We start from the raw sequence: 13,523 nt of genomic DNA, 5'->3' as shown, positions 1-13,523 counted from the left end.
CACACCCAGTGAAAAATGCAGGATTAAGTGGACTTAATATCAGAGATGAATGTGTTCAAGTGCTGCTACCTTTGTGTGGTCCTTCTGTCTCTTTTCAAGAGTCAAAGTGACATTCCCCATTGGGAAACCTTTTCTCCAGTTGGGTGTGAAGAGAATTTTAGGCAGGTGAAAGCAGACACGTCTCAATCATGATGGGATTAGGTATCAGGAAAACCATTGTAATTGTCATAATTGAGAACTCCTCAAAGGAACTGTAAGGCAGACCAAGTCTCTCATGACCCCCTTGTTCTTTCCTCCTCTCCAGGTGAACCTTCCCAGGTGTATAGTCTCTTCGAGGAGCAGCAGAAAATGAACATGGCTCAGGTGAGGTTGGTTCTTAATAATCAGTTTGTTATACAAACTTTTATAAGGGCTTTTTAAGGATTTTGGTAGATTTTATGTATCTGTATTTTGATATGAAAAAGTAGAGACAAATGGTTCAGATACATTCACAGAAGATACAGAAATAAGACTACCAGAGCAAAGGCAGCATGTGGGTAGCTAGATGCAGGTCCTCTGCAGGTACACATTTACCAAATTGAGCTCCACATTTATTTCTGAGGTTTTTAATTACCTTGGCAGAGCATCAGACATTACATAAATGTTTACATTGATGAGAAAGATAAAGCAAACTGAATCCTCATGAAATACAAAGATGAAAATAGCCTGATATAATTGTTGTTCTACAAGTAGGTGATTTAGTAGTAACTGATTACATAGCATAGAATGTTTTATTTACTTTTTCCTTGATAGAAGTAGAAAATGTCATGTTGAGCACTAACTCACTCGTTACTCACTCACTCACTTCTCAAGAATTTAAACATGGGGCTAAATGAGGCATTTTTGCAATGAATCAACTGAGTGTCTTTAAAAATCACACTCCATAAATATTCTGAGTATCCATGATATTCAGGTTGTTTAGCAGATGATTTAAAATTCTGTTCTTTTTCAGATGTCTCCATACTTGGCATTCAACTTCAAATGTCTGTGTGATGCCTTGGTTTTTCTTACCACTTACATGTGGCTTCCGGTGACCCTACTGGATTGTAATCAAATCCGGTGGGCATTGTCTTATCCTTTCCTCACTTGACTTTTCTTCACCCCTTGCCTCTGCTTCTCACTTTGTCCTGGAATGGTTCTCTGTGAGTGATACTTTCCACTGGCCTGTCCTTCCCCTGCTGCCATCTCCATGGACTCATCATCTCCTCTTGTCCTATTGACTTTAATATGTCATCCTATTGCCTTCTGTTCTTCATGGTTTCTCATTTGAAATCAACTTTGAATATGATAGGTTGCTTCTCCCTTGCTGATTTAAGATTATCTCTGTCTTTGGCTGTTTTAAAACTTTGATTATAATGTCTCCAGGTGTGGATTTCTTTCTCCAAGATTATCTTACTTGTAGTTGAACTTTCGGAGTGTGTAGATTAATGATGTCCTTCAAATTTTTGAACCTCTTGGCCACTGTTACTTCAAAAATTGTGTCCAACCCTTTCCGTCTCCCTTCTCTGTCTTGTACTCTCAGTATGCATATGTTGGTAAGCTTGATGTTGTTCTATGGTTCACTTTTTTGCTATTACTTTTTTCTGTTTCTCACTGCACAGTCTCAATGGACGTGTTATGTTAGTTGCTTCACTCTTTTTTCCACCTATTCAGTTCCGCTATTGAATGTACTTTTTTGGTGAAATGTTCATTTTAGTTAATGTACTCTTTAATTTTACTGTTTCTGTTTGGTCCCTTTTTATAATTTCTGCCTCTATGTCTTTATTTGGTGACATACTTCCCTTCAGTCCTCAGATATCATTCCCTTTAAGTGTTTCACCATATTTAAAATAACTGATTTAAAGTCATTGTCTAGTGAAGTCCAATATCTGCTTCCTCAGGAGCAGTTTCTGTTGGTTACTCTTTTCCTCCATATGGGTCTTACTTTTTTTTTCTTGTTTTGTAATTTTTTTTTTTAAGTTGGCGTCTCACTCTTTGCCACCCAGACTAGAGTGCAGTGACATGCTCATGGCCACTGCAGCCTCGACCTGCTGGGCTCAAGCAGTCCTTCTGCTTCAACCTTCCAAGTAGCTGTAACTACAGATGCACACCAGCACACCAGCCTAGTTTTTGTGATTTTTTGTAGAAAGGAGGTCTCACCAAGTTGTCTAGGCTGGTCTCGAATCCCTGGACTCAGGCAATTCTCTCGTCTCAGTCTCCAAAAGTGCTGGGATTACAGGCTGAGCCACTGTGCCCGAACTTGTTTTATAATTTTTGTTGTTGAAACCAGGATATTTTAATAAAATATGGCAACTCTAGAAGAATTTCTTTCCTCCCAGGGGTTGTTGTTGAAATTTGTCCAGTGAATTTTTTTTTGAGTTGGAGTCTCATTCTGTCATCCAGGCTGGAGTGAGGTGGCATGTTCACTGCCACCACAGTCTCCATCTGCTGGGCTCAGGCGATCCTTCTGCAGCCTTCCAAGTAGCTGGCACCACCGGTACATGCCTCCATGCCTGGCTTATTTTTTTATTTATTGTAGAAACAAGGTCTTGCTATGTTTTCCAGGCTGGTCTCAAACCCCTGGGCTCAGGCAATCCTCTTACCTCCACCTCCCAGTGTGCTGGGATTATAGGCATAAGCCACTGTGCCTGGCCTTTCCAGTGACTTTTTAAAACTAATTGAGTAGTGCCTGTGTTTGTTGTGTGTGGCAGCTGAAGTCTCTGCAGAAATTTCCTTAAATGCCTGAAACCAAGCATGTGTCCCAGTCTTTTCCAGGGGGCCTTGTGAATGCTGTGGCATTTCTCTAGCAGTCATCCAGGTCATTTACAACTCTGTATTTGTCTTTACTTCCTGATGTCTCCAAACCTTAAGATCACTCAGAAGTGACAGCTTCGAGCCTTCTCATGTCCTTCCTGAGCATATCACAGTCCTGGGCATATTCTCAGCTCAGTGCATATAGGTGGGCTTCTCAATTCTCAGGAATATATCAGAGTTTTTCAAAACCTTTATGGACATTTCATCCTCCAGCTTGTCCTTTAAATAAAGCTTTTTATTAGATGATTACTTACCCCAACTGTTTATCCACCACCCCAGGGAGCAGGTAAGTTAAAATTTCCTTTGAATGTTTTTGACTAATGCCTTGGAGCACAGTTTTTCATCCTGGGTGAAAACTCTGCATTAGTTCAGTAATCAGCCTTGTAAGTGAGGTCTTCAAGGAAACCATCCTATTATGTCAAATAATGACAGTTTTCTGGGAGCAGGCCTTTGACAACTTGAACCCACTTCTGCCTCATCCGGTGGTTGCCAAGCTGCTGGTTTTTGCTCTTATCTCAGATGATGGGTTCTCAAAGCTAATGTGGAACTAGAGAGATGGATGAAAATAGGACAAGTTAAGATGATGTGGAACTGTGGGTCTCCCAATGTTGCAGCCTTTTTAAAAAACATTTTCAATTTTTTTTTTCAATTGAAGTCTCACTGTGTCATCCATACTGGAGTGTTATGGCTCCTGCAGCCTCAACCTGCTGAGCTCAGGTGATCCTTCCATCTTAGCCTTCCTAGTAGCTGAAACTAAAGGTGTGTGCCACCATGCCCAGCTAATTTTTTGGTTTATTGTGAGACGAGGTATTGCCAAGTTGCCCAGGCTGTTCTCAAGTCCCTGGACTCAGGCAGTCCTCTGGGATTACAGGCATAATGTATAAATTTTTTTGTATAAATATTCTTGTATAGATTGCTTGAAGCCTTTGATTAGCTTGCAGAAAAAGTTGATTCTGTAATTGCTGCCAGCTTCTCATTACTTTTATGGAAGAGAGAATTTTCTCAACTTCAGTATTTTTGCTGACATCACTTATTAGCTTGAATTTGAAGTTTTTGGTATAGAAACTTTCCCTTTTCTTAGTTTCTAAGGCTTTATCCTCTCTGGATTCTATTACTATTTTTCAGAAACCTTCTCTGACTTCTTCCCTGTACATCTTCTACCAGCCTCTTTAATATATGTGGTCTTCAACTGTTTTGGTTTTGGGTACTTTTTCCTTAATCCCAATGTGCTCAAGGAGCTGTCTGATTGTCTGTAATAACTTCAGTTACCAGCTAGAGTGCTAATGACTCCTAAGTGTTTGTCTTCATACTAGACTTGCCTTCTGTGCTCTGAAATCATGTATATTGGTTTAAAGGGCAGTTCCGGCTTTATGTCTCACACACCCTTTTGTAGCAACCTGAACAGATCTCTTACTCAAAGTCTCACATGTTTTTCCTTTTGTTTCTATATTGTCAGTTTTTGGCACCATCAAGAAGCTGATTATTTTGAAACATACATTATATTATTATTAACTACAGTCACCATGCTGTGCAGTATCTTGAAAACTTGTTCCTCTTGTCTGATGGAAACTTTGTATCCTTTGACCAACATCTCCTGTTCCTCTCTCCCTCTCTCCCAGACTCGGGTAACCACCATTCTATTTTTTTCTTTACTTCTATGCATTTTACTGTCTTAGATTCCATGTATAAGTGAGATCTAATTGGAAAGATTTGTCTTTCTGTCAATTAAATACAAAATAAAACAAAAAAAACAGAGAGAGAGGCTTCTCACACAGCTAGACTAGGTTGCTACCTCAAGCAACAATCATCAAATGGTTGCTGCTTCTGCTCTGTGATTATATCCTATTATGTCGATTGCTGTTACTTCAGTGTACATAGTGTTTTCTTACTATGGTCTCATTGGTTCCAACTTCTTTGTAAGCTGTTCCTTGTTCTTCATGAGCTCTAGATTTCTCTGTTTTCATATATTTACTTATACATAAGTTTGGACAGGTATCTCTCTAGCATCACATGTCTTTCTTCCTTGGCTCCCAGTATCTACAGGGATGATGTTCAAGGAGGTTGTGAACTTCCTAGAGAATACGATCATCCCAGAAATGTGCAAGAAGAGTTGTACAAGGTTAATTACATTGAATTTTTCTGTCTTAAAAATATCTGGAATTCATAAATGTATATAGATGTGGTATGGTAAATTAGAAACCTTTTAAACTAGCTGAGTGACAAGTTTTAAGATGAAATTTGGTCCAAAATAAGCCTCTATAACCAACTGTTTTTGAGCCTCAAGAGTAAACAGGAAAAGTTCTCAGGTATTTTCTGTGTCACCTAATTCTGAGACCTTGAACAGAATACGTTGCTGAAGGGATCTGTGTCATTCGAGGATGTGACCGTGGAGCTCACCCGGGAGGAGTGGTGGCAGATGGGCCCTGGGGAGTGGAGCCTATACAAGGATGTGATGCTGGAGAACTACGGCCACCTCATCTCAGTGGGTGAGCGGACCTGCCACAAGACTCCTTCTGCAGCATGTTTGCTTTTTTAAAAAATTATCAAGACACATAGATTCTTTATATTTATTAACTACAGATTAAAGGCTTCATTAACTTTGGACTAAAAGGTCTAATGTAATTGAAGCCTTTACGAAAACAAAAACAAGAAAAAAATCAAAAACATCAGATGAATATTCTCAGTTAGTGCTTTTATAGCTGTGTCTTTTTCCATCTAAGTGCTCATGGATCTGGTCCATTTATACCCTCAATTATTTCATTACAGGGTGTTGCATTACCAAACCCAAGGTTATCCTCAAGTTGGAGCAAGGAGAAGAACCATGGTCCCTAGAGGTCAAATTCCTAAACCAGAAGAACCCAGGTGAGTGAGTGTTGACAGAAGGAGCCTTGGGGTAGTTAGATCTTTGTGGCAGAGCACCTTAAAAAGTTGTGTTTTTTGGGGGGTAACAGCTTTATTGAGATATAATTCACATTTCATACAATTCATTCAAAGTGTATAGTTCAATGGCTTTCAATGTTTTCATAGATACAGTCTGCCCTCTGTATCCATGGGTTCTGCATCTGTGGATTCCAGCAATTATAGATGAAACTATTTTTAAAAAATGCATCTCTACTAAAAATGAACAGACTTTTTGTCATTATTCCCTAAACAATATAGTATACAACTATCTACTGTCTGTTTTATGAGGATAAGTAATATGGAGATGATTTAAAATATACCAGAGGATGTGTAAATGCTGTGCCATTTTATATCAAGGACTTGGGCATCCATAGATTTTGGTATTCAAAGGAATCCTAGATCCCATCCTCCAAGGGACAACTCTATGTACATACGTTATCACCTCAAAAAGAAATCTGTACACTTTAATTGTCACTCTTCTATACTCTTGACTCCTCCAGCTCTAAGTAGACATTAATCTACTTGTGTCTCTGCAGATCTGCCTATTCTGGACATTTTGTATAGTATATGGTCATTTGTGATTGGCTTCTTTTGCTTAACTTGATGTTTAAAAGGTTCATATTATAGAATATATAAGTGTTTCATCCTTTTTATAGCCAGATACTATTTCATTATTTGGTTATACTGCCTGTGTTTCCATTCATCAGTCAGTAGATACTTGGACTACCACCTTTTGGCGATTATGGATAATGCTGATATAAACATTCATTTACAAGTTTTTGCATGGACATATATTTTTATGCCTAGGCATGAAATTCTGAATCATGTGGTACCTCTGTGTTTATCTGATTAATGAATTGCCAGGCTGTTTTTCTAAATGACATCACCATTTTCCATTCCTAACAACAGCCCATAGGGATTTTGATTTTTCCGGATTCTTACCAACATTTGTTTGATTCCAGCCATCCTGGTGGTTGTGAAGTGGCATTTCCTTGTGATTTTGATTTGTTTTTCTTTATTAGGCAGCTAGGGTTGTCAAAATAAAATACTACAGACTGAGTGGGTTAAACAACAGAAATTCTCTCAGTTCTGGAGGCTGAAAGTCCAAGATCAGGATGCCAGTAATTTGGTTTCTGGTGAGGCCTCTCTTTCCTGGCTTGCAGAAAGCCATAGTTCTTGGTGTGTTCTCTCATGACATTTCCTCTGTGCGTAGCCACTGGGGGAGAGAGAGAGCACCCTGGTGTTTTTTCCCTTTCTTGTAAGGATACTAGTGCTACTGGATTAACTTGGATTACCTCCTAAAGGCCTTGTCTCCAAATACGGTATTCTTTGAGGTTAGTTCTTCAACATATGAATTTGAGGATGGGACACAGACCATAACAGTTTCTTTGTCACTAATGATGTCAAACATCTTTTCATATGCACCTTAGCCTTTGTCTGTACTAATAAATGATTCCAGAAATTTAAAAGTTATAGTTTTCAATATAATTCCTAGAAGAATAAGTAAAATCATCTTAATTATTAGAAGTGATGTTCACTTATTGAAAGTTTTTGTTGTGAAGCCATATAAACAAATGGCATTACATAAAGATTGACATAATTTAGATCAAGCATATCTCCCAGTCACTATATGTAAATGATTAGAGCATATTGACTGGCTAAATAAGCTATCTCTAAATACAAAATTTAGAAAAATTGTTATAAAAGAATGGTAAAGTTGTTAGTCAATAAAAGTAAAATAATTTAGATTTCATGTTCTGTTATCATTCAGGTTTGAATTCAGATAATAAGTACATTAAAGTCTAGCCTGAGAGCACAGGTAAAAGAAAACATTTAAGGATTTGAATTACTGAACCAAATAATATGATATCAGTGTTCTAAAACAAAGGAATAAAGTTCTAAGAATCCAAAAAACTCCCTTTGGTTATAATCCATATTCTCCTACCACTTCTTTATAGAGTGTTCAAATACATTTTTTTTTTTACTGGTTAAAAAAAAGATAGGTTAAAATGTCCTCACAAGAAGATACCACAGCTAGGTAACTTACTTTCCACCATGTGGGGCTATTATGAGAATAGTCTATAACCCAAAGAGGTCACTCACAAGAATGCAACTGTTTTGGCACCCTATTATGAGATTTCCAGCCTCTCGATCTGAGAAAAACAAATATTTGTTGTTTAAGCCACCTTAGTTTGTTATAGTCGCCCATGTTGTTTTATTATCTGTTGAATGTCTGGTGTGTCAGTAATTTCCCCTCTTGCATTTCTGAAATTGATAATTTGTGACTTTTTTTTTTTGTCTACTTACCATTGAAAAAAATCTTTTTAAATAACTAAGCTTTGGTTTGATTTTCTGTGTTTTCTGTTTGCAGTTTTATTGTCTAACCTTTACTGTTTTTCTTCCATTACTTTCTTTAGATTTAATTGTCTCTTTTTGTCTAGTTTGTTAAAGTGGGAACTTAAGTATCCAGAGATCTTTCTTTTCAAATATAAAAGTTTTAAACCACATATTTGTGTCTGAGCACTGCTTTTGTTGCATTCACAAATTTCGGTATTTTTGTGTTGTTTTCATACACTTCAAAATATCTTATTTGAACCACCTTCTTTCATCCATGGGTACATTAGAAGAATATCATTTATAAATATTTTATATTTCTTCAAGTAAAAAAGTGTTTATTAATTTCTAGTATAATTTCTCTGTAGCTCAAGAACATCTTTTGTATGATTTCTGTTCTTCTGTATTTGTGAAGATTTGTCTAACAGCTAAGAATGCATTCTATTTTGATGAACATTCCATGTGCATTTGAGAAAATGTGAGTTTAGCTGTTGTTGAAAACACTGTGTCCTCAAGTTTGAAGGTGTGGTTATCACAAGTGCTACTTTATCTCTTCTTCATATAGTTGGGCTTACCAGGTATTCCTGCCTCTTCTCATGTTTCTGTGCTGCTTTTCTTCCTCTAGCTACTATAAGTGACTGCTAGTGCCTTAAAACAGCAGATTTGTTGTTCTTGCCCTTGCAGATGAATATATTTGTTCCACAAATTAGATAAGAATATATTTCTTTTTTTTTTTTTAGTTGGAGTGTCAGTCAGTCACCCAGGCCACCCCAATGTTGACCTACTAGGCTCTGGCAATTCTTACACCTCAACCTTCCACTAGCCGAAACTACGGGTGCTACCACTTCCAACTACTTTTTTATTTATTGTAGAACGAGGTCTAGCCACCTTGCCTGGGCTAGTCTTGAACCTGTGGGCTCAGGCAATCCACTTGCCTCAGCCTCCCAAAGTTCTGGAATTATAGGCTAAGCAACCAAGCCTGGCCGATAAGAATATATTTCTAGGCAGAATTTTGGCAGCAGCTCCTGTGACATCTTCCAGCATATCCCAAAAATGGGACTTTCTCAGGATCCTTTATAATCTTTCCTGTAATCTCTCCATTTGGTTCATGGAGGGAAATATTACAAGAGCACACAGATCATCTGTATCTGTTGCAGTGGAAGTTTAGCTTCTTGGTCAGCCTTCATGGAACCACGAAAGTGTTCCATTCTTGTTTTGCATGAGTATGTGGATGTTGTGAAACATGTTTTCAGTTCTGTTAAACTACTTTTGCCTAGAAGAAACAGGTTTTTTTTCCTTGGAGCTCTTTTTGTTGCTGGCTCCAGATTGTAGGTTTCTTCAGCAGTCTGTCTAGGATATATGGGAAGCAGAAAGAAACGCTTTGGAACTCTCTGCTGTGTCATTTTTTAAGTCCTGAGGTTCACATTTTTCTATTTTGTAGAGTGTATGTTCATTTTTTTTTTCTTGCAAGGATTTTTATTTGTAAGAAGGAAGATCTGGGAGGAAAGGGCCTACTTCATCTTGGATGAAAATAATACCTATTTCTTTAAACATTATGGATGAGGAACAAGAAAGAGTATCTGTTTTTGTGCGTTTTTAGTCTTTGGAAACATGATCAGAAACAATTGAATAAAATACATAACAAAACATGGGTACAAGTCCTTCTCCATGAAAAGTATAAGATTTATAATGTGTTTTCAAATTTTTTCATTTTAGGATATTATAAAATGATGACAACATAAAAGAGATCCAGGAAAAACAAAAGAAGCCTCTGTCAAATAATATTCATTGATGACAATGATAAAACATTGAGTAAAGAAGAACAGAAAGTACACCTCATTCAATATCAGAGGACTCATTCAGGGAGAAACTTCAGTATGAAGAATGTGGGAAATCCTTTTGTACAAGTTCACACTCTATTCAGCATTCTGGAGCTTATGTGGGATTCAAATTGTATGAATGTAATGAATGTGGGAAAACATTCTGTCAGAAGTCAAACCTTAGTGAACATGTGAGAATTCACACAAAGGAGAAAACTTATGCTAACAATGACTATGGCAAATCTTACAGGTCGCCCCTTATAGGACATCAGAAAACAGAAACAAAGATGAAATTCGGTGAAGGCAGTGAATGTGGGAAAACATTCTTCAAGATAGCTTGTCTCAAAGAACATTGGAGAATTCACACTGAGGAGAAACCTTATGACTGTATTGAATGTGGGAAAACTTTCTTCACATCATCAGGTCTCACAGCACATCAGAGAATTCACACAAGTGACAAGCCCTATGAATATATTGAATGTGAGAAAACTTTGTCTCACAAGACACACCTCAATACACATCAGAGAATCCACACAGGAGAGAAATCCTATGAATGTATTGAATGTGGAAAATCTTTTACCTGTAATTCAGCCCTAAAAGCACATCAGAGAATTCACACAGGTGAGAAACCCTATGAACGTACTGACTGTGGGAAAACTTTTGCCCATAATTCAACCCTCAGAGTACATCAGAGAATTCACACAGAGGAGAAACCGTATGAATGCAAAGAATGTGGAAGGTCTTTTGCCCTTATTTCTGTTCTCAAAGCTCATCAAAGAATTCATACAGGGGAGAAACCCTATGACTGTAATGAGTGTGGGCGATCTTTACCTACAATTCAGGTCTAAGAGCACATCAGAGAATTCACACAGTAAGCCCTATGAATGTAGTGACTGTGAAAAAACTTTTTCCCATAATTCAGCCCTCAGAGCATATCAAAGGATTCACACAGGGGAGAAACCTTATGAGTGTAATGAATGTGAGAAAACCTTTGCCCGTAATTCAGCGCTTAGAGCACATCAGATAATTCACACAGGAGAGAAACTATGAATGTAATGAATGTGGGAAAACTTTTTCTCAAAAGACACAACTCAGTAAACATCATAGAATTCACACAGGTGAAAAACCCTATGAATGTGGTGAATGTGGGAAAACTTTTTCTCAGAAATCATACCTCAGTGCACAGAATTCACACAGGGGAAAAACCCTATGAATGTAACATGTGGGAAAACGTTTGTCTATAAGGCTGTCCTCATAGTGCATCAAAGAATTCACACAGGGGAGAAACCCTATGAATGTAATGAATGTGGGAAGACTTTCTCCCAAAGAACACCTCTGTACACATCAGAGAATTCATACAGGGGAAAAACCCTATAAGTGTAATGAATGTGGAAAAACTTTTGTCAATAATTCAGCCCTCAGGGCCCATCACCGAATCTACACAAGGGAGAAACCCTACAAATGTAATGAATGTGGGAAAACTTTCTCCAAGACATCACATCTCAGAGCACATCTTAGGACTTGCAAAGGGGAGAAACCCTATGAATGTAATAAATGTGGGAAAACTTTCTCTGAGAAGTCATATGTTAGTGCACATCAGAGAGTTCACACAGGGGTGAAACCCTATGAATGTCATATATGTGGGAAACAATTTGCCCTTAACTCAACCCTTAGGGTGCATCAGAGAATTCACACAGGTGTGAAATCTTATGGATATAATGAATGTGGGAAAACTTTCTCCCAGAAGTCACACCTTAGTGCACACTAGAGGACTCACACGGGGAGAAACCCTATGAATGTAATGAATGTGGGAAAACTTTCTCTGAGAAGTCATATATTAGTGCACATCAGAGAGTTCACACAGGGGAGAAACCCTATGAATGTAATATATGGGGAAAACCATTTGCCCTTAACTCAACCCTTAGAGTGCATCAGAGAATTCACACAGGTGTGAAATCCTATGGATGTAATGAATGTGAGAAAACTTTCTCCCAGAAGTCACAACTTAGTGTACACCAGAGGACTCACACAGGGAAGAAACCCTATAAGTGTAATTAATGTGGGAAAACTTTTGCCCACAATTCAACTCTCAGAATACACCAGAGAATTCACACAGGGGAGAAACCCTATGAATGTGGTGAATGTGGGAAAATTTTTGCTCATAAAGCAGCTCTTAGAGTACATCACATCAGAATGCATACCAGAGAGAAAACCCTAACACATCATGAATTTGAAAAGTCCTGAATTAACTCATACCTTATTTTATACCACACAGCAGAGACTGGAAAATTTTCATGTAGACTGGAAAATTGTTTTCCTTAACATTTTCCTTTTCCACTAGGCTCATAGCTTGTTGAAAATCCGAATCTCAGTCAACCAGGTGGACTGACCAAAGAATATGATGCTAATGATATATATTACATTTAGTCCTGGCCCTTAAACATCTTATAGTCTTCCTGATCCAGTAAGGTGGGATTGAGATGATTTCCATAGCAAGTTGGCTTTTGTGTATTGAATGTGGTGTAGCACAAGGTAAAAAGAAGCTGGAGTCTGAATAACTGTTTGGAATATAATTCTCTGCTTCCAGATCTTTATCAGTTGTTTGTTTTTCAAGCAAGAATTAAGTTTGTTTTACATTGAGCTCTCAGATTTGACCTATTAGTTAAATGCATTGTTTTGCTGTCTCTCTATTAGACTGATGAAATCCTATTAACATAATACATTTCAGAACTATAAGAATTCAGTTTTATTGTATATCAGAGACTTCATATGAAGAAGAAAATTTTCAACATCCTGAATGATCAGAATCCTTCATTAAAGTCAGAGACATTTCAGGGAAAAACACAAAAGCCTTCACAACAAAATTAATTGCATTAAACATCAAATAATTAGGATAAAATTTTATAGTTTGAACATATGATTATTAACAAATATTGAATGCTTGTTTATAGAAATTTCTTTCCTGAGGACGTGTGTCAGTTTCAGAATTGAAGAAAATGAAACCTTCACCTACAAAAACTTCTGTTTGTATGTAATATCAAAAATTTGATAGAAAAAATATAAGAAAATACCTATAGACAAACTCACTGTAGAATTTGAAGTTTTTTAAATAGAGCAATAGCTTAAATTCTGTGGATAACACCAATAAATATTTATGAAAATTCACTGAGTGATGTGAAAGTCTGTATGAGTCTGTACACATGACTTATTACTGGTAAACTTGACTGGGAACCAAACCTGCTCTTGGCATGTCTACTTTCTTTTCTGGGCAACTGACCCCTCTGTTAGTTTCCTTCAACTTGGTGTTAGATTTTGGCCCACCTGTTATGTCTGAATATGTCTTACCCTGTTTTTGTAGGACCTTTGATATCCCTGAGATTTCCCAAGCATTCTTGTGTGTATATGTGTGTGTGTGTGTGCACATGTGCACTGGAGGTGGTGGTGGTGGTATTGATTCTTGCATACTTTTTTGGGGGAAGGGTATAGAGGACATTAAGTTTATCCTGCTCTAGTGATTCATTTTGCACTGAATGTTTATAAAACAAGTCATCTCCTCAAGCCCTTGAATGTGTCCTACCTCAGCATCTTGCCTAGGATCTTGTTTTCCAGTATCATGATGCCTGCTCGCACTGTGCT

At 37.5% G+C, this 13,523-nt stretch overlaps 1 pseudogene; it reads left to right on the top strand.

Annotated features, from left to right (window-relative positions):
- The first annotated feature begins 348 nt into the window (after positions 1-348).
- Positions 349-13,057, top strand: LOC103256488 (annotated as a pseudogene).
- The last annotated feature ends 466 nt before the right edge of the window (positions 13,058-13,523 follow it).

The sequence above is a fragment of the Carlito syrichta genome, unplaced genomic scaffold, assembly GCF_000164805.1.
Source record: "Carlito syrichta isolate Samal-C Ts95f unplaced genomic scaffold, Tarsius_syrichta-2.0.1 Scaffold289671, whole genome shotgun sequence".
NCBI classification, from domain to species: domain Eukaryota; kingdom Metazoa; phylum Chordata; class Mammalia; order Primates; family Tarsiidae; genus Carlito; species Carlito syrichta.
Note: the sequence above shows the minus strand (reverse complement) of the source record. Positions and strands in the feature narration are given on the sequence as shown.